This window comes from Balaenoptera borealis (genome assembly GCF_965194805.1).
Source record: "Balaenoptera borealis genome assembly, chromosome: 13".
Taxonomy (NCBI): Eukaryota; Metazoa; Chordata; class Mammalia; order Artiodactyla; family Balaenopteridae; genus Balaenoptera; species Balaenoptera borealis.
The window spans coordinates 24,297,522-24,324,552 of record NC_138870.1 but is presented as its reverse complement, the minus strand read 5'-3'; positions in this window follow the sequence as shown (position 1 = coordinate 24,324,552).

Genomic DNA, 27,031 nt, shown 5'->3' with positions numbered 1-27,031 from the left:
TCTAACAATTTGATCTTAGAAGTTACTATATATCACCTTAGAGAAGAAGAGAGATAGAATTAATGTCAATAGTCTAAATACTGGTTTGGGTTCCTGGCAAGTTTTCCATGGGAGGCAATGAGGGTGCGATTAATGCTTACAAGAAGAACAATTAGCCATTCTCCATCACAAAGCCCACACGTAATCTGTTGGTTGAAAAGGGTTGAATGCTAGGTCCCCAGATGATTAAAGGAACTTGGTCCAAGGTAGCTTTAAATCTGGACTCTAGAATTTAATAATTCTACTTAAATTAGTAAAAATGAGAGATTTAAACTTATATGCAGATTTTTTAATACAACATAACTCATCAACAAATATCCGTAAGAAAGCTTTCCGTCTAAATGAAAAATTCCCTGCTCTGGTATGCATAGCTTCTTTTTTCGTATTCAAACTTCCCAGACACTTATAAATTAGATGCCCTGTTCTCTAACAATAAGGTTGTTGTCACAGCTGCACCAGGTCTATCTCCCCCTTCTCTGATTTTTGGGGGAGACTGGAAACCAGTGTGGTTTGTTTTTATACATCGTGATTTGGCCCAGACTCACAGGAAGACCACTAAAGAGTCTGATAACACATTTGGACTCAGACTCCACATGTAAAAATAAAAATATACATCCCCAAACCACTTTTTCACTCTCACTCCTATGCTTAAAACGTCAAAGTTGTTGTTGTTGTGTTTCCTGCTCACACCACATGCCTATGGTGGTCAGCTGGGTCTCTGCTCCTCATGATCAGCCTCGCTCGAGGACAGACGTAAATGTCATAGAAGAAAGGGAGAAGAGGGAAGCACACATTGTCCCTTAAACCTTCCACATGGAAGGAACACATGCAACTTCCTGTCACATGCCAGCAGTAAAAGCAAGTCACATGACTCTGCCTGGTTTCAAGGGGATGGATACTGGAGATTAGTAGTTTTGAATACAATGTATACCATTTTCTATTTTTTTTAAACAGGTAACATTTGATGTGTAAGAACATTTTTTTCAGACTATGTTCTACAAAACATGAAAAGCAAAGCTATTTCCTTTTTCTCTCAGATGACAAAAAAATAAGGACACCTGGACACCAATGTAAAAGGAAATAGAAGTGTAATTAAGTAATAAAGAATTATTGCTTTTGGAGTCATTCAGTGTTTCAGGACATGAAATACCATTTTAGGACAATGCCATGGAGACATGCTAGGCATTCATTAAAGTTTTTAAAAACAATTGTTCTTTGAAAATTATTCACTTTATAATTATGATTGCTCTATTCTTTTCTGACCAATCTTTGTCAGTCTCAATCTAACTGATATCCCTATAAATTCTATTAAAAATATGATGGCTACTTTGCTTTCAGTGTATGTGAATAAGATTATTTTAATGGCTTTACTATGTACCTGTTAATTTAAGAAGTAACTTGACAGTCAAAGAGTTGATTATGACACAGTGCTTGCCCTTGAGGAAATGAGGATCTAGATGGAGGAAAGGTTAGAATGGAGAAGATATACAGTAATTACTTAAGGATTATATGCCAATGCATTTCCAAAGCAAATGGGTTTTTAATTTGTTGCAGTTATTGAATCCTTCCTTCCTTATATGTAAGTCAGAGTTATTAGACACATAAAAGGAGAGCTCTTACAATTGAAATGGGAATGGGATGCCATGAATCTGTCCTGCTAGAACTTAACTCCTTGTGATGCTTAAGTTTCTTCTATGGATGGTCTTGCCATTTTGAGAGCAGAGCTCAGGGGCAAAAAAGAAATTCTCTTAGTCCCTACTGTATACATAGATAACTTTATTTTGTCTGAATAATTGAAAACAGATATATTTAATGTATACTAGCCTTTGAGAAGTAGCAGCTTCCTGCCATATGTGTTGGAATGGCTGTGCCACAGACTAGACTATGATTTTATTTTTTTATTTATTTTTATTTTTTAATATCTTTTTTGATTTCTTGTTTTTATTTCCATTACTCCAGGAGGTGGATCAAAAAATATCTTGCTGTAATTTATGTCAAAGAGTGTTCTTCCTATGTTTTCCACTAAGAGTTTTATAGTGTCCAGTCTTACATTTAGGTCTTTAATCCATTATGAGTTTATTTTTGTGTATGGTGTTCAGGAGTGTTCTAATTTCCTTCTTTTACATGTAGCTGTCCAGTTTTCCCAGCACCACTTATTGAAGAGAGTGTCTTTTCTCCACTGTATATCCTCACCTCCTTTGTCATAGATTAGTTGACCATAGGTGTGTGGGTTTATCTCTGGGCTTTCTATCTTGTTCCATTGATCTTGGTTTCTGTTTTTGTGCCAGTACCATATTGTCTTGATTACTGTAGCTTTGTAGTATAGTCTGAAGTCAGGGAGTCTGATTCCTCCAGCTACGTTTTTTTCCCTCAAGACTGCTTTGGCTATTCGGGGTCTTTTGTGTCTCCATACAAGTTTTAAGATTTTTTTGTTCTCTTTCCGTAAAAAATGCCATTGATAATTTGAAAGGGATTGCATTGAATCTGTAGATTGCTTTGGGTAGTATAGTCATTTTCACAATATTGATTCTTCCAATCCAAAAACATGGTATATCTCTCCATCTGTTGGTATCATCTTTAATTTCTTTCATCAGTGTATTATAGTTTTCTGCATACAGGTCTTTTGTCTCCTTAGGTAGGTTTGTTGCTAGGTATTTTATTCTTTTTGTTGCAATGGTAAATGGGAGTGCTTTAATTTCTTTTTCAGATATTTCATCATTAGTGTACAGGAATGCAAGAGATTTCTGTGCATTAATTTTGTATCCTGCAACTTTACCAGATTCATTGATTAGTTCTAGTAGCTTTCTGGTGGCATCCTTAGGATTCTCTATGTATAGTATCATGTCATCTGCAAACAGTGACAGTTTTACTTCTTCTTTTCCAATTTGTATTCCTTTTATTTCTTTTTCTTCTTTGATTGCTGAGGCTAGGACTTCCAAAACTATGTTGAATAATAGCAGTGAGAGTGGACATCCTTGTCTTGTTCCTGATCTTAGAGGAAATGCTTTCAGTTTTTCACCATTGAGAATGATGTTTGCTGTGGGATTGTCATATATGGCCTTTATTATGTAGAGGTAGGTTTCCCCTATGCCCACTTTCTGGAGAGTTTTTATCATAAATGGGTGATGAATTTTCTCAAAAGCTTTTTCTGCATCTATTGAGATGATCATATAGTTTTTATTCTTCAATTTGTTAATATGGTGTATCACATTGATTGATTTGCGTATATTGAAGAATCCTTGCGGCCCTGGGATAAATCGCACTTGATCATGGTGTATGATCCTTTTAATGTGTTGTTGGATTCTGTTTGCTAGTATTTTGTTGAGGATTATTGCATCTATATTCATCAGTGATATTGGTCTGTAATTTTTTTTTTTTTTTTGTATTATCTTTGTCTGGTTTTGGTATCAGGGTGATGGTGGCCTCATAGAATGAGTTTGGGAGTGTTCCTTCCTCTGTAGTTTTTTGGAAGAGTTTGAGAAGGATGGGTGTTAGCTCTTCTCTAAATGTTTGATAGAATTCACCTGTGAAGCCATCTGGTCCTGGACTTTTGTTTGTTGGAAGATTTTTAATCACAGTTTCAATTTCATTACTTGTGATTGGTCTGTTCATATTTTCTATTTCTTCCTGGCTCAGTCTTGGAAGGTTATACCTTTCTAAGAATTTGTCCATTTCTTCCAGGTTGTCCATTTTATTGGCATCAAGTTGCTTGTAGTAGTCTCTTAGGATGCTTTGTATTTCTGCGGTGTCTGTTGTAACTTCTCCTTTTTCATTTCTGATTTTATTGATTTGAGTCCTCTCCCTCTTTTTCTGGATGAGTCTGGCTAATGGTTTATCAATTTTGTTTATCTTCCCAAAGAACCAGCTTATAGTTTTATTGATCTTTGCTATTGTTTTCTTTGTTTCTACTTCGTTTATTTCTGCTCTGATCTTTATGATTTCTTTCCTTCTGCTAACTTTGGGTTTTGTTTGTTCTTCTTTCTCTAGTTCCTTTAGGTGTAAGGTTAGATTATTTATTTGAGATTTTTCTTGTTTCTTGAGGTAGGCTTGTATAGCTATAAACTTCCCTCTTAGAACTGCTTTTCCCACATCCAATAGGTTTTGGATTGTCGTGTTTTCATTGTCATTTGTCTCTAGGTATTTTTTGATTTCCTCTTTGATTTCTTCAGTGATCTCTTGGTTATTTAGTAACATAGCGTTTAGCCTCCATGTGTTTGTGTTTTTTATGTTTTTTCCCCTATAATTCATTTCTAATCTCATAGCGTTGTGGTCAGAAAAGATGCCTGATATGATTTCAATTTTCTTAAACTTACTGAGGCTAGATTTGTGACTCAAGATGTGATCTCTCCTGGAGAATGTTCCGTGTGCACTTGAGAAGAAAGTGTAATCTGCTGTTTTTGGATGGAATGTCCTATAAATATCAATTAAATCTATCTGGTCTATTACGTCATTTAAAGCTTCTGTTTCCTTATTTTTTTCATTTTGGATGATCTGTCCATTGGTGTAAGTGAGGTGTTAAAGTCCCCCACTATTATTGTGTTACTGTCGATTTCCTCTTTTACAGCTGTTAGCAGTTGCCTTATGTATTGAGGTGCTCCTATGTTGGGTGCATATATATTTATAATTGTTATATCTTCTTGGATTGATCCCTTGATCATTATGTAGTGTCCTTCCTTGTCTCTTGTAACATTCTTTATTTTAAAGTCAATTTTATCTGATATGAGTATTGCTACTCCAGCTTTCTTTTGATTTCCATTTGCATGGTTATCTTTTTCCATCCCCTCACTTTCAGTCTGTATGTGTCCCTAGGTCTGAAGTGGGTCTCTTGTAGACAGCATATAGATGTGTCTTGTTTTTGTATCCATTCAGTAAGCCTGTGTCTTTTGGTTGGAGCATTTAATCCATTCATGTTTAAGGTAATTATCAATATCTATGTTCCTATGACCATTTTCTTTTCTTTTTTTTTCTTAATGTTCACATGTTACTTTTTTAATAGGTCAGTAATATGGCCTCTTACTTATTTAAAACTACAGTAAAATCCTTTTTCTTTCCACACACACACACACACACACACACTGTATTTTATTTTTATAAGAGATAAATAAACTGACACCAACCATTGTAAATGGATGACCACAACAAAAGCAAGAATGATTGCAATTACCAAACATGAAACACACTCATACTATGTCGTAATTTTGACACTCAGTCCAGTAATCCTCCACTGTAACATCTCCTTTACTTTGCAGTGAAAATTGATTTGTATATTTTTTGCCTCTGAGTCCTTGTGGGAATTTTTTTCTTTATTCAAACAGAAAGTCACAAAAATTATAATCATCCTCATCAGTTCACTCAGTCCCATGTAATTAATTTTCTTTTTCATCTTGATCTTTTGTTAGCACTTTCATGAATTCATCAGTTTTCCATTAGAGTTCTGAAAACGGTTATTCATTCAGTTCAGCAGTATAGTCAGTTACCAGAAACCTGTACTTGTCAGAGTCTTTTCCATGAATTCCTTGAAGATGAAACCCTTTTATAGGAACATATTTGCAAAAGAAACAGAGTACACCCAAAACTGTCTGTAAATGACAAAAAACTTTAAAATGACCACGGTTAAAGATTTGATGAAAGTTCATAATTATGCAATTGACAAGGAAATTTAGTTATTCCTGAGATATACACATTTTAAAGTAATAACTAGAATTATGACTTATAACATTTTACCAGAACATATAAGATTTTTAGAAATTTCATGTAATGTCTGAAACATTTATATTAACATATTTCTATACAAATAACCCAAAGAAAGTTTAATATTAGTTGTTTTTTGTTTGTTTGTTTGTTTTATACTGCAGGTTCTTATTAGTCATCAATTTTATACACCTCAGTGTATACATGCCTATGACCATTTTCTTAATTATTTTGGGTTTGTTTTTGTAGGTCCTTTTCTTCTCTTGGTTTCCCACTTAGAGAAGTTCCATTAGCATTTGTTGTAGAGCTGGTTTGGTGGTGCTGAATTCTCTTAGCTTTTCCTTGTCTGTAAAGCTTTTGATTTCTCCATCGAATCTGAATGAGATCCTTGCCAGGTAGAGTAATCTTGGTTGTAGGTTCTTCCCTTTCATCACTTTAAATATATCATGCCACTCCCTTCTGGCTTGTAGAGTGTCTGCTGAGAAATCAGCTGTTAACCTTATGGGAGTTCCCTTGTATGTTATTTGTCATTTTTCCCTTGCTGCTTTCATTAATTTTTCTTTGTCTTTAATTTTTGCCAATTTGATTACTATGTGTCTTGGCATGTTTCTCCTTGGGTTTATCCTGTATGGGACTCACTGTGCTTCCTGGACTTGGGTGGCTCTTTCCTTTCCCATGTTAGGGAAGTTTTCTACTATAATCTCTTCAGATATTTTCTCGGGTCCTTTCTCTCTCTCTTCTCCTTCTGGGACCCCTATAATGCAAATGTTGTTGCGTTTAATGTTGTCCCAGAGGTCTCTTAGGCTGTCTTCATTTCTTTTCTTTCTTTTTCCTTTATTCTGTTCCGCAGCAGTGAATTCCACCATTCTGTCTTCCAGGTCACTTATCCGTTCTTCTGCCTCAGTTATTCTGCTATTGATTCCTTGTAGTGTAGTTTTCATTTCAGTTATTGTATTGGTCATCTCTGTTTGTTTGTTCTTTAATTCTTCTAGGTCTTTGTTAAGCATTTCTTGCATCTTCTCGATCTTTGCCTCCATTGTTTTTCCGAGGTCCTTCATCATCTTCACTATCATTATTCTGAATTCTTTTTCTGGAAGGTTGCCTATCTCCACTTCATTTAGTTGTCTTTCTGGTGTTTTATCTTGTTCTTTCATCTGGTACATAGCCCTCTGACTTTTCATCTTGTCTATCTTTCTGTGAATGTGGTTTTTTTCCACAGGTTGCAGGATTGTAGTTATTGTTGCTTCTGTTGTTTGTCCTCTCGTGGATGAGGCTATGTAAGAGGCTTGTGCAGGTTTCCTTGAAAGTAGATGGAAACATTTAACCTACAAGATTATTTGGGAATGACTAAATATATCCTGCCTTTAAAAAATGTCTTCCCTGGGGCTTCCCTGGTGGCGCAGTGGTTACGAATCTGCCTGCTAATGCAGGGGACGCAGGTTCAAGCCCTGGTCTGGGAAGATCCCACATGCTGTGGAGCAACTAGGCCCATGAGCCACAACTACTGAGCCTGCGTATCTGGAGCCTGTGCTCCACAACAAAAGAGGCCGTGACAGTGAGAGGCCCACGCACCGCGATGAAGAGTGGCCCCTGCTTGCCACAACTAGAGAAAGCCCTCGCACAGAAACGAAGACCCAACACAGCCAAAAATAAAAAAAGCAAAAATAAATAAATTAAAAAGTATTCGTTATCTGAAATTAAAATTTAAAAAAAAGTCTTCCCTTTAATACATATTGTAAGAAACAACAAAATAAAACATAAGAAGACAAGGAAAATGAGAGTAGAAAAAAATGAGACAAATAGGATTATTACACAAAATCTATACTACATATATCTTTTAGATCTCTAGCTGTGGCTACCATTGTGACCCTGAGCTTGCCAACAATTCAATACTCAGCAAAAATATTTTTCAAAAATAAAGGTGAAATAAAGACTTTTTTCAGATTTAAAAAAGCTGTAAGAATTAATCATCAACATAGCTCACCAAGAGAAATGTTAAAGTAAGTCCTTCAGATAGAAGAAAAACGATACCAGAGAGAAATATGGATGTGTACAAAACAAAGAGAAGCATTGGAAATGATAATTACATGTGTAAAAATGTATTATTTTTCATTATCATTTAAATCAGTTTAAAAGGTAATTGACTACATAAACAAAAAAAATAACAGAGTCGTATGGATTTTATAACATAAATATAAGTAAAATGTGTGACAAGAGTACTGAGGTTGGGAGAGGAGAAATTAAAGTGCACTCTTACAAGCTTGTTATATCATACCTGAATTGATATAAAACCACCTGAATGTAGACTGTGATAAGTTAAAAGTGTATGCATTAAACCATAATATAACCACTAAAATAATAAAACAATTAGAGGTAATAAGCCAGTAAAGTAAATAAAGTGGAACCATAAAAATAAACTCAATCTGAAAGAGGTTGAAAAAGAGAAAAAAGAAAGAACAGATAGACTCTGATTTTAAAGTAGAAATAAATGAGAGGTAAACAAAAGGTAGAAAAGAAGGAGTGAAGGCTGGTAGGTGGTAAAGTTTCTTTCCCATGATATTACAGAACTAATCAATTGATGGTTGATAGATAAACAAACCAAACTTTCCAAGTACAAACTCCAGTGGATAAAATTTTTTGAGAATTTTTGCCAGTTTTGTCCCTCAAAAGTCTCCTCCAAATGACAATGTCAACCGATGGGTACTATGGGACGCTAGACATTTGAAGGATTCATATATTTAGTAGGAGCATTATATACATTAGGGCATTCCAGATAGGTCTTGGATTGACATAAATATGAGATAAGCTGAAATTTTTAGAAGCTGACCCTCTGAAATCAACCAAATTCTGAGAGAGACCAGTTCAGGTTTTTTGTTGTTATTGTTGTTGTTGTTTGGATTTCTTTATTGAAGTATAGTTGCTGTACAATATTATATAACTTACAGGTGTACAACATAGTGATTCACAACTTTTAAAGGTTATACTCTGTTTATAGTCATTATAAAATATTGGCTATATTCCCTGCATTGTACAATACATCCTTATAGCTTATTTTATACATAATAGTTTGTACCTCTTAATACCCTACCCCTAATTTAGCCATCCCCCCCTTCCGTCTTCCCACTTATAATCACTAGTTTCTTCTCTATAACTGTAAGTTTGTTTGTTTTTATTATATTCATTATTTTGTTTTATTTTTTAGATTCCACGTATAAGTAATATCATACAGTATTTGTCTTTTTCTATCTGACTTATTTCTTATTTCTTTTTCTTATTTCTTCTTATTTCTGACCTAGCATAATACCCTCCAAGTCCATCCATGTTGCTGCAAATGACAAAATTTCATTCTTTTTTATGGCTGAGGAGTATTCCATTATATATATACATATTTATATGTGTATATATGTGTATGTATGTATGTGTGTGTGTGTGTGTGTGTGTGTGTGTGTGTGTGTGTGTATATATATATATACACCACATCTTCTTTATCCATTCATCTGTTGATGGGCACTTAGGTTGTGGCCATATCTGGGCAATTGTAAATAATGCTGCTATGAACACTGAGGTGCATATGTCTTTTCAAATTAGTGTTTTCATTTTTTTTGGATATATGCCCTGGAGTAGAATGTGGCAGTTCTACTTTTAGTTTTTTGAGGAACTTCCATACCTTTTTCCACAGCGGCTGCACCAAATTACATTCCCACCAACAGTGTAGGAGGGTCCCCTTTTCTCCGCATCCTTGCCAACGTTTGTTTTCTGTGTTCTTTTTGATGATAGTCATTCTGACAGGTGTGAGGTGATATCTCATGGTGGTTTTAATTTGCATTTCTCTGATGATTAATGATGTTGAGCATTTTTTCATATGCCTGTTGACTATCTGCATGTCCTCTTTGGAAAAATGCCTATTCAGATCTTCTGCACAGTTTTGAATTGGATTGTTTGTTTTTTTGATGTTGAGTTATATGAGCTGTTACTATATTTTGGATACTAACCCCTTATTGGTCATATCATTTGCAAATATTTTCTCCCATTCAGTAGGTTGTCTTTTTGCTTTGTCAATGGCTTCCTTTGCTGTGCAAAAGTTTTTCAGCTTAATTAGGTCCACAGTTCAATTTTGTTTTACCAAAATCCATGAGATGAGTGCCTGAGTATAAAAGCAACCTAAAGTTTTAGACAGAGTTTTCTGTTCACTAGATGTTGACTCTAGAAAAATAAATGAGACACTCACTAATTTATATTGCATTCACTTTCCTCTTTCTGCCATGTAAGTACATAACATGGAAAGTACACTTAGGACAAGTGCAAGAAAATTAATTTACATTTTGTAGTTTAGGCTTGGGGGATTCTAGAATTTCCATGGCACACTGCTCATATATATAGTTCAGTGATTTAGAACTGCATTGTCAGGTAATTCATGGACTTTTTCATCCATTTGATTTTGAGAAAGGTACCTTTAAAAGTAGTTAACCAGAAACATGGATGGGTTGTAATCCATGAGTAGCAAAGTAAAATTAGATTAGATTAATTGGAGGAGTAGAGCTTTCAATTGAGAAAAAAATCTAGGGAAATTCACAGAAAACAAAAAAAAATGACTACTGAGAAAGGGTAGAAAATAGCTTTTGTTTAAGTGCTAGTGATAAACTCAAATTCCCAACTGAAATGTGTTTGAAACAGAACTATATAGAAGGAGTTATTAGAAATGTTTGGTGATAGAATATTATCAGCAGTTGGTCATTGTTAGGAGGACACACATTAATATTGATGTGTTGTTCCAGTTTGTTTGTAGTCCCTCCAAACTGTCTGAGATAGTTGCTATATAGAGCCACTGTGTATGGTTGAGCAAATTGGGCACTGCACAAGAAAGCGCATCCAACATGATGACATAAATGTCATGGATTTGTATATTTATTATAATAATATTCCCTATTGAAGTAGAGTCATGAAGAAGGGGCACTTTTTCCTACTTTGCACAGAGGTGTCATATGTGCTAGCAACAGTCCTAACATATATTATTAAAAAGAAGTGTTAATTCTTTTGTAGAATCCTTTCACCTCTACCCAAGGCATTACTTCACCAGGGGAATAGATGAATCATGCTTTATTACTTTTCTTATCATGCTCATAAATGAAATTTAAAATGCCCATTAGGTCCTTGGAGTCTTTTGGTATCCTAAAAGATGGTTGACATCCAAAAGTTTGGGAATGAACCCAAAACAATTTGCTTTACCAATTCAAGATGGGGATTGGGTAGCTCCAAATAGAAGAAGAATAATTGGATTTGGCAAAAGAAATTTTTTTCTGGATTGTTTACTGCCATAGTAAACACTTAAGAAAATATTTCTGGAATGAATTAATGTCCATAGAAGCCATCATCTCTAGAATCATCCAAGACCGCCTTTATTTTCAGAATTAGTCTAGAAGCTAAGTTTTGATGACTTCGTGTAGGATAAATAATATTACTGAGAATGATGATGATGAAACTGGTAACACATTGTAGAACTTTACCTAGATTCTACCAACTGATTTTTACGACACTCCTGTGGTTTTATGAAACATGTCTGTTCTATTATATCCAGTCAGCTGGTCTCCTTTCTTTCCGCTTAGCTCAATGTCCACTTTCTGACTAGATCCTCAGGCACACTTGACATTTTCATCAAGAAAAAGAAAATCATTTCAAGTCCAAAGGATAAGCACCTCCATGGTAAAAGGTCATAAAACACTAGGAGTTGCTCTTTAGCAATAGATTTTGAAGGTAAGTCCAAAGAAAACATGGGACATTGTTTGGAACAAGTTTGCATGTACTTCATCATGAAGACTGTGGTACACAGTCTGAGAAGGCTTCAGGGGAATTAAAACACCAGTGGGAAGGAGGGTTTTGCTTGCATTGGCTATAATAAATATGTTTTTACAATAAACAAGTGGTGGCCATAAGACATGCATGTCTGATGTTGAAGGAAAGCCTATCTGCACCAAATAAATTACAGAAACAGTTCAAGAGCAGTTCATTTTAGTGAAAATATTATCCCTGAACTACTGGCAGGGTTAGTGTCAAGTTAGGTTATCTTTTGTAAGGATGCCAATTGCACTCATTAAACCTGCCTAAGGGCGCTTTGTTGTGCTTACATACACTTTGGTGTTCTTCAGGAAACTTACACACATTTAGTCACATACAAACTCCACTTACTCGTTTCCTCTTGGGATTGATTTCTCTCCCTGACTGTCTTTGAGCTTGGAAATCACTTCTCTCTGCCCTCATGTCCACCTACCCCAGCCCTATCCTCGGTGACTGTATTCCCAATGAATGCCTGAGATGAAGGCCAGGCTGACGGATGCAAATCCTGCACAAATTACAAGGCAGGCACAACTGATCCAAAGGACATCAGTTATTCAAAGCCCAGTCCTTCAGTTCACTGAGGGTGAATGGCTTTTAAACACGACCAGCAAAAACAATGAAGTAAGAATCTTGGCGGGGCATTAATTTCAACACACTTTTTGAAAAATTTCAGAAACTTTTTATAAACTTTGGCTTTTTAGAATGCTACAGGAAGTATATATTATCAATTTAAAATAAAATAACTCAGCCTGGTTTCTGATCTCCTTTTTTGTCCAAGCCTCTGTACAAAAATGAAGATAGAATTCATGGAGTGGTTAACAAGACAGATGGATCCTTTCCAGTGGCTGACAACACAGCCTCAGAATTGCTGATTAGCACTTTCCTTGCTATGTTTTGCAAAGGTTCACAGAGAGAAAAAAATCTTCAAGTCAATAGTCTATTGGCTTATCAAGGATTTATTGAGCACTCACAGATTGGAAAAAGTATCTGAGAGGAGTTACCTGTAGACTCTGTCTCAACTACCTTTCTGTCTCTTTTGGTAATGAAGTCATTTAGAAATAAATTGTCTGTCAAAGAATTGGTGCTGTTATTGTTTATAATGGCATGTCATTCTCAGAAAACTACATCTCTTTTTAATCTTTTTAAGCAGTAGAAACAGGTGTTTCTCCTTTCTCTGCCTGTAGTACATTAGTGTTATAGTGGAAAAAATCGAGCTCCAAGGCAAAAGAACAGGATCCGACTTTCAACTCCATCACTTAATAACTGGGAAAAGTATTGAAACTCTGAGCCTCAGTCCCTTCAAGCATAAAATGATGAGAATGAGAATGATATCAAGAGCGTCCTTACATAGTTTTAGTGAGGAATGAAGATTAGAATGTATGAAATGAAGTAGTCAAGGCTTATATAAATATAATATGGCATTGTGAATTGTTTTTTACAATCTGGTGAAAAGCTCATGACACCTAAGTGAGCACTTGCCAATGGTGCATGAGGTGACTTTGATACACATCAAAATTACCAGTGGAACTGATAAAAACACAGCACTGTGGGCTCCGCCATCAGCGACCTGGTAGGGTTGACTGGGGTTGGACCAGGGCATCCCTATTTAAAAGTGCTACAGGTCAACGAAGTTTTGAGAACTACTGTCTTAATATACAAGAATCCCCCTCTCCTTCAGGATGCTTCTGTGAATATAATTCATGCATCATTTAGATGTATGGCTTATAAATAGAAAATTGATATGCAGGATAATCTATGATAATCCATTCACTATAATCTCTAATAAACTCTAATGATAGGTTCTAAACCTCTGTATATGAAAATACATGGAAATGCAATCTCCCTGATGGTAAGAATTTAAATTAAGTGATGGTAAGGAAAGTTGATGTGAATTTATTAAAATATCTGCCATGATGTCATTAATGTCAGGGAAAATATGCTAATTAAACTGACCAATAATTCTATAGAATCTGTAGTAAAACAGTGTGAAAAACAAGAAGAAATGATCATTTCTAATTTCCTCCTTCTTACTACAGATGGGCTGAATTATTAATAGCATCCCAAATCTCTCCTGATGCATATTACGAGGTCTATCATTGTTAAGACTAACTCAATACATTCTTAAAAGAATTTTGAGCTAAACTTTTCTGAAGTACAAAAAAAAAAAAAAGATCAGTTACCATTTCATTATTTTTCAATCTCATTTACCTCTGAACTTCCTGGTTCTGTCTGGCGCCAAAGTAAAAATTGCCAAAACACCACGGGAAAGGCTGCTCTTACAGTATTTCTGGCTCACCAAAAGTCTCTTGAGAAAGCCAGTTTCCATGAGATTTCAGTTCCAATTTTACAGACCCAAGAAAACTCAGGATAGTTCAGATAAAGTTCAGATAAGCATTCAAATTTTCAGTTACTTGTGCCAGATGAACCACTAAGTCATTTGATGTGTTCACATCCCTGTTTTGAGAGAAGGAAAAAAAAATCAACTAGAATTCTGATCCAGTGTGGACAATTTTGAAGGAGTACAGTATACTGAGAGGCCACTAGAGATTAATGGCTAATTTGTTCTTTTCTAAAAAACAAAAATGCAAAATAAAAATAATGGCCCTGTGGCATATTTTAGCGATTTAAATGAAGTAACCTAGCAATTTCAAACAGTGAAAAATCTCTTGCCTGACAAAATTGACTGAAGTAACCAACACAAGATATAACTTGCAGGGGTAATACTTTGCCACCCGTTTTTCTTTATTAGCTTTCTCCTCCCTCTCCTTCTTTCTAAATGGAAATGACAGTACTCACACCACTATATGTTTCCAGAGGTATAATGAATGACTAATCCGCAGACCTGAAAATTCTCTGAGAATCAATTTCTCCTATTGGCGTGGGGTGGGGCAGGGAGGAAAAGATTAATTTAACTTTCAAATAGTCATGTAAAAACTTACCTTTGGGGCTGGAAATGATCCTCTGAGACAAGAAATAAATTCAGAATCTTTCAAAGGGGGAGTGATTTGACAATGAATTTACTCACCAGGGATCAAGAGCTTCTCATAAACGATCATCAAAGAAAAATATTGTGTGAACATCAGAGTCTCGTTATAACACAACCCACCATGGTGTGAAGTTTGGTAGAGCAAAGTTAGATTCTCGGGTCCCATCCAAAGAGATTCAGTTATTGTAAGTGCCAAAAGAAAACTGCTAGAACATGGTTTCATCTATAATACATTTTTGTGGCATGAGACCTGAAAAAGAGTGATACAGCAAAACCCTATTATACTCAAATACAGTCATTGAGAAAACTAGGCCATAAGAAACTGGCAACTACTCCCATTAAAAAGGAGTGTAGTACATTTATCATTCCATTAAAATTTTTAGCAGTCTTCTTACCTCAAGATAAGGAAGCATTAGCAAAATAAATCGGCATTTCCCTTACCCAGCATAAATCCTTACATATTCCTAACTAACGGCAGAGTACCTACTTACAAGGATGAGTATATTTTAATTTTTCAGTCACTGAGTCTTTAACTACAGAAATATTTTAAATGAATACTTCTAGTGTAAATAGTCATTTTGAATTATTTAGGTAAGGAAAAATTGATTAATACCTACAATCTAAAAGGCCTGCTCCATCTTGTTTCTTTGTATTCCATCATCCTCTCCTCAACTTGGAAACTGAATTACTCATATCATTTGTCTATATTTACCACACTTAGCAAATAATTATTGATTCATACTTCAGAAGGATAGATCTGGCTTCCAGGAATAAATGCCTCTTAATATTGTCAATTCTTCAATTTTCAGGAAGATGACGCAATAAACTTTGGTCTTATATTATCCTTAAGAAATATTAAGTAAAATTATCAATGTTTTAATATTAATCAAAATTTGTATTTAAACTCTAACTTAATATCTATATATTTTGAAGAGAATAAATTACTCCATGATCAGGGAAAATATACCATAATTTACATACTATAAAAACATCAATGAGTATGGATCTTAATATTCAGTAGACTGAAAATCACTTGAATAATTCAGCATATTCATCAGACTAATGAGATCTTAGGAAATAATATGTTTGACTTCTTTCTCTTCCCCCAACCACTTATTTGAGTAGGAAGAAAACTTGTAGTAAACAATGAAATACAGGATTATAGAGACAAAAAGTCTTGAAAAATATATGGAAAGATCTGGACTACAAATATTTACATCATTAGTTATCTTTAAATACAGCATCTATTATTTATTAAGTGTTATTATGTGTTAGGCACTCTCCTAGGCATTGTACTCATGTTGTATCATTTAATTTACTTTAATCTAAATTTTTCAATATAGGCATTATTATTACCCGTACTTACAGTTGGGGAAACTGAGGCTGACTTGCCTGTGTTCACACATCTAGCCAAAGATAAAACTGGTTTATTTATAAATCCAGATCTGTTTGACTTAAAAATCTATTCACTATTCACTGTGAAATGTGTTCTAAATGAGTATAATAGGCTGTATCACCTTATATATATTACAACAAATATTAGAATGGTGATAACTAAAAATGGAAGTTATCTAAGCTAGAAATTATTATATCATTTAACACTGGCCTTTTTTTAAACTGCTCTTTTTATTTTTTATTTGCACTAGTGAACTCATTGCCCATTTAGTTTCAACTGCCTCTTGTATATATGTATATATATATATATATATATATATATATATATATATATATATATATATATATATGCTTCCAGATCTATATTCTCAGACCTAACCATTTACTGTTATTGGATTAGATTTTCAGTTGCTTGCAAGGCACTACCAAAATTTTAAAATATTATTAAAAATTTAAATTATTTTATATAATTTATGTTAAAACATTATGAAATAATTTGTTAAAATTTAAATTATTTCATCCATTGTGAAAGTTGACATCTACTACTATATGTAATATATTGTCATTACTGTACATGAAAATTCTTTTCCTCTCTATTTTAAATTTTCTTACTGTTATAAGAAAATAAAAAGCAAAAAAGGCAAAAAATGCAATGATTAGAGTGCTGGTTTATTTGATGAGGCTGATAACCTGAGCTAAGAAAGTCAAAAAACAAACTGGAAACAGGAACTAAAAGGATTGTTAAGTGGAAGAGTCACTGGGGTGAAGACCTTTGATAGGTGTAGAGTTGATGGTCTTTGGTTAATCCCAGAGGTTGGGGGGAGATGTGAAACAGAAAGGATCCCAGAAAATGATGCCTGCCTTTAAGACCACTTGGATGGTAGACAGACCAGTCCCAGAGACTAGATTGGCTTGACTCAAGAATAGAAGCAGCCCAGATATAAAGTTTGCGACTAGGCCTCAGACAACCTCCTGAATAGTACAGCGAGACAGTCAGTGATAAGAAGAATTCTTTAAATGCAATATCATGCTCTGAAATTAAAAGTCCATCTAACCTTGAACAAGTCCATCAGTCTCTTTGTGCTTCAATTTTATCATCTCTAAAACTGTAGAGTACCTGTCTTTCTTCATAAGTTCCCTGAGTGGCTGAAGTAAGATAATTATTATGAAGACACACTAAAAAGAATAAGAACTTTCTTCATGTAGCAACTGTGGTTCCAGAAAGTATTCATTTAGACCTCTGGCTATAGAGAAGGGCACTGGGCAGGATTGTTCTTTAGTTTAATAAGCAACTCACTACACCTGCTATTGTATATTTCTCTCACAAACACTTTCTAATTTTTTTATATCAAAGTGTCCTTTCTACAAATAAATTATGAATGTTTCAAGAGAGAAAGAGGAAGAAGAATAAGAGGGGGGAAGGAGGGGAGAAACAGAAGGAGGAGGAGAAGAAGAAGAATTTTTTGCAGGAGATGGGGAAGGTGAAAGGGGTTGTCAGGGGACAGCAAAGTAAAGATCCACAGCATGGGATAAGAGTGGACAAAGCACATGAGGGAAATCTTTGAGGAAAAATCCAGGAGTCCTCTGTACCAGTGAGTCAGAAGGGCTCACAGACCCCTGAGGAGTCAGAAGTGCAGAGAATCCTGGGCACTAAGGTAACTGCCCAGGAGTCAAATGTAGAGAAGAGAAAGCTGGAAGCTGCTCTTAGCAGGAGGGAGGGTCCCACCAAAACTATACGCAGTTGGTTTAGTTGGAAGATTCCTCACCATCAGGTGTGTAAGGTTGTCTACTGTCCAAACTGCTGGCAAATTCAAGTTGAGGAAGGAGTTAAAGCCTGAGTGCCCCAATAGCTATTCCAGCCAAACTAAAGTGAAACTGGGACCTGAAATACGTTTTGATAATTTGTACCAGTAAACTCATGTTTTGATGAATTTTAAATTTTCTAATAGATTTTTCTGTTGGGGTAGGCAGAAGATTACTATGCAAGTACTCTTTGAAAAAGTTTGATCTTGTCTCTAATGAACTGAGAAGACAAGGATTCTGTTCACTTCTCCATCAAGATAGTGGAAAAGAATTGAAGGTCCCCAGTGGTTGGCTAATTTGATGATGGCAGGGGCTATCTTTAAGTGAAACTGTATCCATGACTTTCCAAGGTTGACTTTGGAAGGAAAATCTCAGGTGGAAAGAGGCAGCTGATCAAGCGGCTCCTAGTCTTCCTCCCTGGCCTTCACTCTTCCTCTGTGAGTCTCTCAGTAGTCTGCCCGGTAGAACTGAACACTCCCTTTCATGAAAACATGGAGATTATTTCAAAAGATATGGTTATTAAGCCCATGAGTTGTTCTCACACAAGACTAACTGAAAAGTTAGGGGCAGAGGTTCTGAGTTTTGTTTTAAGAAGGGAGGTAGGTTGCTGTCGCCTCTGTTGTTTTTGTCTTCTCATCATCCTTTCCTACAGAGTCAGAAGGAAACCTTATAGAAATGGAGCAAGAAGAGACTTGGGGAAACCACAGAATCCTTATACATGGGAATAGCTATGACATATTACTCCTTTCCCGTTTGCTGCACACAAAATATTACATTGCTAAACTAAGAGTAGCATTTACTTCTATGTGTAAATCCAAGTGTAATGTTGAAACGTTATCTGAAAACGTTTTGCAAATCACAACTGTCATCCTTCTGAGTCTCTCAGTAGTCTCCACCTCAGTTTTCACATTGAAGGTAGCATGTATCACTGTTAAGTGCCAGGACTGACTCAGATGGCAAGTCCCAAGCCCAGGCTATACGGATCTAGATTTTGTTTCTCTAAACCAGGATCAGGAAGCTTCTTCTAATCAGTTTTGCTACCTTTGGAGTGAGAGAACATAGATGAAAGAAATAATAGCACAAGTTCTAACACGGCAAGGACAACTATACTAAACTAAGATAGGCACTTACAAAATCTAAAACTGAAAACTGTGTTTTCTATTTTTTTATTATGCTTTCTATTTTTAATGCCAAAGATGTTTGGCATCCCTATGCAAAAAGGAATAGAACTTGCATTTCATATGTGTCTTGGGCTACAAGGCATATGATTGAATACCTATAATGTACAATCGGCACGGCTAATTAATACTTTCTGCAAGTGGCACTTGCAATGTTTTGTGTATGCTCATTTTGTCCTCCTAAATTCCTGGAAAACCCAGACTGCTTTCCTTTTCTTCAGCATCCGTCTGCTCAGGAGATGCTTCTCTGAACTTGCACGAGACACTCTCACTCTTAGAGTCCTGGGTACATCCTAGCTGCCATCCCCGTTAAAACATCGAGCACAACTCCAGACCCACAGTAGGCACCCATGTTAGTATCCGTGGCTGGTTGACTGTGAGCCAGGGGTGTGCTGGGGTTGCTCAGGTGAGCTCTGGAGGGCAGACTGTGGACATCACTTCCAAACTCCGTGTCCTATGACCTTGCCTTAGTAGCTTGAAATTTCACTTTGGTGAGAGCGTTGACACAATGGAAATTGTCCAGTTGGTTTAAGCATTCTGAATATAAGCACTGTGTCTTCTACTTCCTTTTTATTCCGTCTAACTTATAAGCTGTTTTATATTTAGCAGCTAGCCTTTCATGTGAGAATTGTCCTTTGAATAACTATATTTATCTTTTTAAAATAAATCATTTTTAATTTATTAAAGAAGAGCAATTACATGCCTTTTTATATCATTTTGGACAATCGTTTTCGGATAGGACTTAATTGTTCCTTTACTTGGTTTATATAAACAGTAGTTATTAAAGGAAAAAGTGCTATTCTATTTTTGCCAAAAGTATTATTAAACAATTAGTAACGACTCTAAACTTTCCTTTTTTTAATGACCAGGAAATTGAATTGTCTGGTTTGTAAAATTAGAAAATAAGTCTGTGTACTAGAAAGTTAATTCCATTGCCTTAAAATTAGTCTTTTGGGGAGTTCTATTACTATCTGACAAAATAATTGCCATTTTAACCAAACACAGAATACATTTTGTCTAAAATAGGCATTGTGATTTTCAAATATGAACTTTCATTTTTCTAGAACATGCACTGGAGAAACTGTGGTCTTTTGAGATTCAATTAACTGTTGAATAGGAAGATGGATGCCTAGTAATCTTTGGAAAGGCAGTTGAGGGCTGTGCTTAGAAGGGGAGACTCTAGGGCAGGCTGCCAGGGTTCTAGTCCCAGATACTCCTTTTATTACCTGTGTGACCTTGGGAAAGTCACTGAACTTCTCAGTGCCTCAGTTTCTTCATATGTACATGGAGATGATAGTAGAATCTGCTTCATGGGTTTACGGTGAGGATGAAATGAATAAATACTGTGCAGGTAAAACACTTGCGGTGATGCCTAGTACTCAGTACGTGTTTGATGAATGCTTTTTGTTGCTATTTCTAAGCACAGAATCTTACACATACTGGGTACTAAATCAACATTTCTGAATTGGTTAACTAAATGACCAGTTACTAGCATGGAGCAAAGAAACAAAGACTGAGTGCCTACTAAGTACCAGGAATACAGTGGAGGACAAGACAGGCTAGGTCTTGATCTTTACATTTTAGTGCTATACTGTTTATATAGGGAGCTAATCTTAATGTTTAGAGATTGAAAGAAAGGTCTGGATTATAAACTTGACGGTATGTATTAAAGATCGTATTAAAGACAGTATGAAGGAAAGGATAAAGAATTGGCTGAGGGGCTTCCCTGGTGGCGCAGTGGTTGAGAATCTGCCTGCCAATGCAGGGGACACGGGTTCGAGCCCTGGTCTGGGAAGATCCCACATGCCGCGGAGCAACTGGGCCCATGAGCCACAACTACTGAGCCTGCGCGTCTGGAGCCTGTGCTCCGCAACAAGAGAAGCCGCGACAGTGAGAGGCCCACGCCCCGCGATGAAGAGTGGACCCCACTCACCGCAACTAGAGAAAGGCCTCGCACAGAAACGAAGACCCAACACAGCCAAAAATAAATAAATAAATAAATAAATTTATTAAAAGAAAAAAAAATTGGCTGAATGCAACAAAGGCTTCAAATAGCTTTTGCCTAAAGATGATAGAAAATTCCTTCTCATGTAATTGTCCAAAGATGGACAGTCAGGTCGTTCTGTCTTCTAGCGCCACCATTGCTGGGGTATCTATTGTCTGTCTGCAAGATCCTGGGTAGCTCTCACCACATCCACATTCCAAGCAATGGGTTGGAGGAAGGAGGAAAAATATGTCCCCTCCATTACGGGAGGCATGGATAAGAAATTATGTTCTTCCCTTCTCTGCACAGCCCATTAGGTGGAACTTCACATAGCCGTCCCATCTGCAAGGGAGCCTGGGAAATATTTTATTCTGAGTGTCCTTGTGTCCACCTAAAATCAAGAAGCAGCAGGCAGATCCGGAGGGACAGCAAATAGTCTTGGCCACATTTCATTTTTTTGGCTGTGTTTGCATCATTCATTCTCCACAGAGAATACGGTTATTCCCTTCCCAAGGAATCCAGTCGCAAAGCTTCATTCATTTCTTGCAACTAGATCAAGGTGGAAGGTTCTCTGAGTGAGACCAGCCCTTTACATCAGGCCCCAAGTTGGCTCTTTGTAATACAGTGGCCTATAAACTAACAAACAAGTAATCTGCCCATGAACACCCAACATAAAATGAGTAGGGACAGGACGACCGAAATTAAAACTCCCATTGGAACCGGGAAAATGGGAAACACACAGCTATCATCAATCTATCAGAATTATCGAGTCCTGCTGGAAAGGAACTGTGGAAGCTCTGACCCCGCTGGTACTGTAAGTCCTCTGGTCAGCCCATCTGGCAGCTGTGGCTTTAGCTCCTGGGAGGGTTTCTTTTGTCCATTGTCTCCCACTGCCACATGTGAAGCAGGCACCGGCGAGGACACTTTCTCGGAGCCACCACACCTTTCACACTCCGCTTCTTGCCGATGTCGATTTATAGATCTAGGAGTCGGGCTGATTTGTCACAGGTTTTGGCAGACCGGTTTTCTGGCTTCTTTGGCAATACAATTCCTTTATAATTATAAGAATGCCTTCCAGGCCATTTGTTTCTGCTCAGTTCCATGTGTGAGTAATCACAGCTAAGGCTCTGGTCTTGATATAGATTTTTAAGACTAAGGGTTCTGGTCTTTATAAGGACCTCAGTGTCACTTAGAATTTCAAAGGGAAGATTGGTTTATAGTGGAGGCTCTCTCCCACTTTTCTGCCCCATGTTGACAAGAGTGTTAAATCATAGCCTATTCGTCTGTCACAGGAGTTCTTGTGGGTGATCCACTTAATCCTAGCCACAGCCTCAGCTCCTGGTTCTAGGGCCGAGGTCTTCCAAGTTGTCCGTAGGCCTGCAGGCATGTGTCAGCGCTCAGCCTGAGCTGGCCAAGAATGATCACTCTTTTAGCCCAAATCTTCAGCAGAGTCTGTTTCCTTTCCCTAAGCCTCTGATAAAGGATGCTGTTTCTCAAGGTTGTCCACGAAAGCACCTGAAGGTGCAGAGGTCACACGCAGAACTTTAGAAAGGGGTTCTTTTGTGCTTCTTGCCTAGAAACATATCTGCTCTGGCTCTGCCCAGCACCCTAAGCTGCAGGAAACAGGGAAGTAATTCCCTGAGCTGGGCAGGGCATTAAGACACTTGGAATAAAGAAAAGACTTTACCACTTGCTCTCTTGAGATTGTAAGAATTGGCTTCACCTCTTTAGGTCTAGTTTCTTATACTTAGGCATATATATATATATATATATATATATATATATATATATATATATATATATATATATCTTAATTCTAGTATCCTTATAACTCTTCCTCTAGGGTAGATAGTCCTCCTTAAGTTACCATGCCTCAAATGTTAAGGGGTTGTCAAAATACTCTCTCTTCAGTCCTATTTATTCCTATATGGTATTTGAATATGTTATGCAAATTTAACAAGCCCTCTACAAGAGTTACAGCACATTTTAGAAGAATTCTTCTGGTTAATTCCATCATAAAATTTTAAGGGAAATTCCATGTAGTAAAAATACCATGGCATGGGTAATCAGATGTGAGTTCACATTCAAACTCTGCCATTTAAGCTGTGTAGTCTTGGGTAAGTTACTAAAAATATTTAATTGCTCACTTTAAGAACTCAAACACTTTGTGTGGAATACCCCTTCCCTGCTCTTCGATATTGCAAGCAGAGTCCACGGCATTTAGATGACGTATATCTGAAAGAAAAATCTAATTTCATTAATTAGGGCTAACTCTTAGATAGGAAAAAGACTTATTAAATCTAAATTAAAACCTCAATCTCAAAGTGGCCTGAGCTGTGGCTTGGGCATCTGCATCGGATAAGGTATCATGGTCTTTTCTTTCCCTCTCTGTCTGTTCCCCTCCCAGGGAAGAGGAATAGGAGTATAGAAAATACAGATAAAGGTCTATTTTTAACCTAACTGCTCCTGCTGTTGCAGTTCCTTTACAGGGAACACCAGTGTGGACAAGCTGCCTGTCACGGGTGTTCAGACGCTGGCTCTCTTGTGGGACAGAGATGTAGGTTCTTCAGGAGACTCCATAAGGCACAGTTCACATGACTAATGATCTTTCCAGCCTGCCTCCTGTCACCCTTTCCCAGTTCCTTGCCCTTGGCCATGGACCTCGTCTCCCACTGTAGATAGTCTTCCCTCTAGGGCAAGATATCTTCATATGGTCCAAGCCCACCTGGCTTTCAAAGCATCCACCTACCCACAGGAAGCTCATAGATCCTCCCCACATGAAACAGTGGGAGTGCAAGCTGGGCCATTCTAGTCCTCTTTCCTCACCCAGCCAGCAAGGGCTTCTCCATAACAATCCACCAGGGAAGAAGCAAGCATGAACCTCTCTGTTCACCAGGCTGTCAGACGTCCCAGAACTCTCTCTCCACACTCTGCTCCAGGGGAAACACCAGAGCAGCCTACAGATGCCCCAATATGGAAAACCTCCAGGTTAGGACGAGGTCCCAGTTTCTCCTTCCAGAGACACCCAATGTTCAGAGCCTCTTATTTGTCTTGGGGAAATGCCACAGCACTGCCCACTAGACTGAGAACGTACTAATCTTATGAATTCTCTACTTCAAAGGATTCTTGAATTTTTAGTCTTTTCTCTGTATAAGTGGTAGTGGATGATGGAATCAGGACCACTTAGCTACATTTTAGTAAGTCTTGCAGAATTGTATCTACTATTGTTTTTTAAATTGTGGGGGGATTTGTCATCCAGTGTTGCCAACTTAGAGGCTTTAGCTGAAATCTGAGATCATGAAAATCTCATTCAACATTCTATCACTAATAATAAGAATAATGGCAATAATAGCAATATTAGCTAATATTTAGAACTATGTGCCAGGCATTGCTTTAAGCACTTTAAATTTACTAAATGTTTAACACTCTAACAACCATATAAAGTTGTGTCTGCATTTTACAGATGCAGAAACTGAGGCACAGAAAACTTAAGGAACTTGCCTAAGTTTGTACAGCTAGTAAGTGGCAGATCTGGGATTGAAGCTGGGCAGCTTAGTTGTACACTTCATACCCTTAAATGCTACACTTTCCTGCCTCTTCCTGTTAAGAGGTTTGGACTTTATCCTGAAGGTGATGGAAAGAACTTGATATTTTCCCCATCACCTATAAAATAAGGATAATAAATCCTACATTATTCAGTGATTTAGAAGATAAGATAATATAGATGAAGACTCTGAAACCAACCCTGATGCATGGTAGGAAGTTGACGATAAATGATAATATTTATCCTTATTTTTCCCTTTCTGTGTGAGCTAGTTGATACCAAGCCAACACCAAGAAAATCCAGTCATTCCTGTAGAAATAAGAGAGGAGCTATTGCCCACACCCTCAAACCCCCAAATCAGCGGGTGGAGATATTCAGCCCCACCCGTGATTCCCCTATAGAACAACCAGAGGATAGGAACTGTTCCCCCAATCAAAATACAGCCAGACACGACGACCATGTGCAACAGTTTTTTTCCTGTTTGGCTTATTCCTTTGAAGACTGAGCCAAAGAGACAGAGACAAGTTTGAGAAACGGAGACTGAGTCTAAGCTCTCTGATTCCTTGATCAAGTTTCCAACCCACTGTCTGGATTGGGCAGCAACTGGAGAAAGACCCTAAGTTTTATCCTCTCTGGCAGGGAAAGAGTCAAAATTAGACCCAGACAAAGGGCTATGCAAAAACACTTGCATGACATAAATCCCCTCCATGGATTGAGTTGACCATGAGCCTTAGAAAATTCCAGTTTGAGGCCAGAGATACCTGTACAAACCAGATGGGTTTTAGTTTCTATAAAGCCCAGGGTATTAGGGAAAGACTTGATTACCTGTGGCTTAGTCTGAATTAAACGGCAAAGCAATTACACAAAGCTCTCATTTAACTTTTCAGTGGGATTAGGCCCACACTAACTTTATGACACTAGGTTGCTAAAAACAAAGGGCAGTTTCTCACACTCCCTAGGAAAAATTGGGGGCTTATACAATTTTTCCAAATTATGAGGCATTATGCCCAAGACAAGCAGATAGAAAAGGCCTAGAACCAAATGTACCCGGTCTTACGGCTCAAACCAAGTGACAAGAGAACAGTAGTTTCATTTTTGTTTTTCCACTCACACAGAAAGGCAGTGCGGTGTCAGTGAAGAATCGGATTTTAGTCCTGTCAATGCCACTGGAGTTGCATGTTCTTGGGGAAAAAAATCATGAAAACTACTTTTTGTCTCCCTTTCCTCATCTATAAATGAGAAGCTGGGCTCTAAAACTCTTGAGTTCGTATTCTTGGGAATGTAATTATTATGACTCAAATACGGGAGGTATAAATGACAAGAGGAAGAACGTAAAGGATAAAGCTAAAGAGATGGAAAGACCACTGGAAAAGTAAGCATCTTCAATCTTTTGATAAAGGCTTCCTTCCCCTTTGTAACTCGATAGCCCTCAGGAAACTCTCCGGCTCGTCTCAGAGGGGAGTGAGTTGAGGGTGTGTGCAGGGGAAGTTACACAGGCAATTTAAATGTTTTCCCAGAACCCATGGATAGTCCACACAGCCCTACTTGTGGGATGCAGCCGTCTCTTGCACAAATATGTATAACTTTTTCAGTGCATACCCAAATATTAAATTCTCTAGTTCTCTAGTATCCAGAAAACGTCAAGAACTCAATATTGATTCAAAATCAAACCCAGATTAAACTAATATTTTGTAATCAAGGACCTCTACCTGGGCTGATACTGATTCTCATGGGCACCTAAACAGCTTTTTGGTTGCCAGGGACATCTTACCAGGAGTGTATTAAAAAATAAAATAATGCATTGGCTTGGCAGTATGAAAGCAGAGTCCATAAACCACAATATCTCTCTGTGAGGAAATAGACTTCCTGTCTGCTATTTTTTTATGTGCCCAATTAAGTGCAGATTTTTGGCTGCGTGAGCAACATAACTGCAGCATTTTTTCCAGAAAAACCAAGAAATGAACTAAAAAGCGAAACAAGAAAAAGACTTATAAGAAGATGGTCTGATAAGTGCTGTGAGATAATATTTTTTTCTCATTTTATACCTGATATCTTCTAACCTGGACGTGACCAGCCTCGAGCCGAGCGACTCTAGATCACATTTCTAATGTGCTGGCAGCTCCCCATCCCTGAGGGCTTTTCACTGAGTAAGGTGAGTACACTTCAAGGCCTTATATGGAAGAAAAGAGCAGGGCACTGAGGCAGGATGGGTGGTTCAGAGAGTTGGGTGTCTGAGAATTCAAAATCAAAGTTAACCGAGACTCTTCGATGAAAAATAGAGGCTAGATGACCTGGGTCAAAAGAAATAAGAACCTGTCTGAAACCTAGTTGCCAAATAAAATTGAACTTCAACATACAAGAGATGAAAAAAAGTTCGTAGATTTTAATTTCAGTAGAGTTACACACACCTGGACACTTCCTGGCTTAGGCCAGAAGCGAAAATGCTAGAATCCAGTGAGAAAGACCGATTTGGAAGGCAGCACCAGGAAAGTAACCCAGCTTCAATGGTGTTCTCTCTGCTACCTCAGAGAGACCCAAAAAGCTTTAAGGAAGCTTCCATACACTCCTCAAATCTGGAC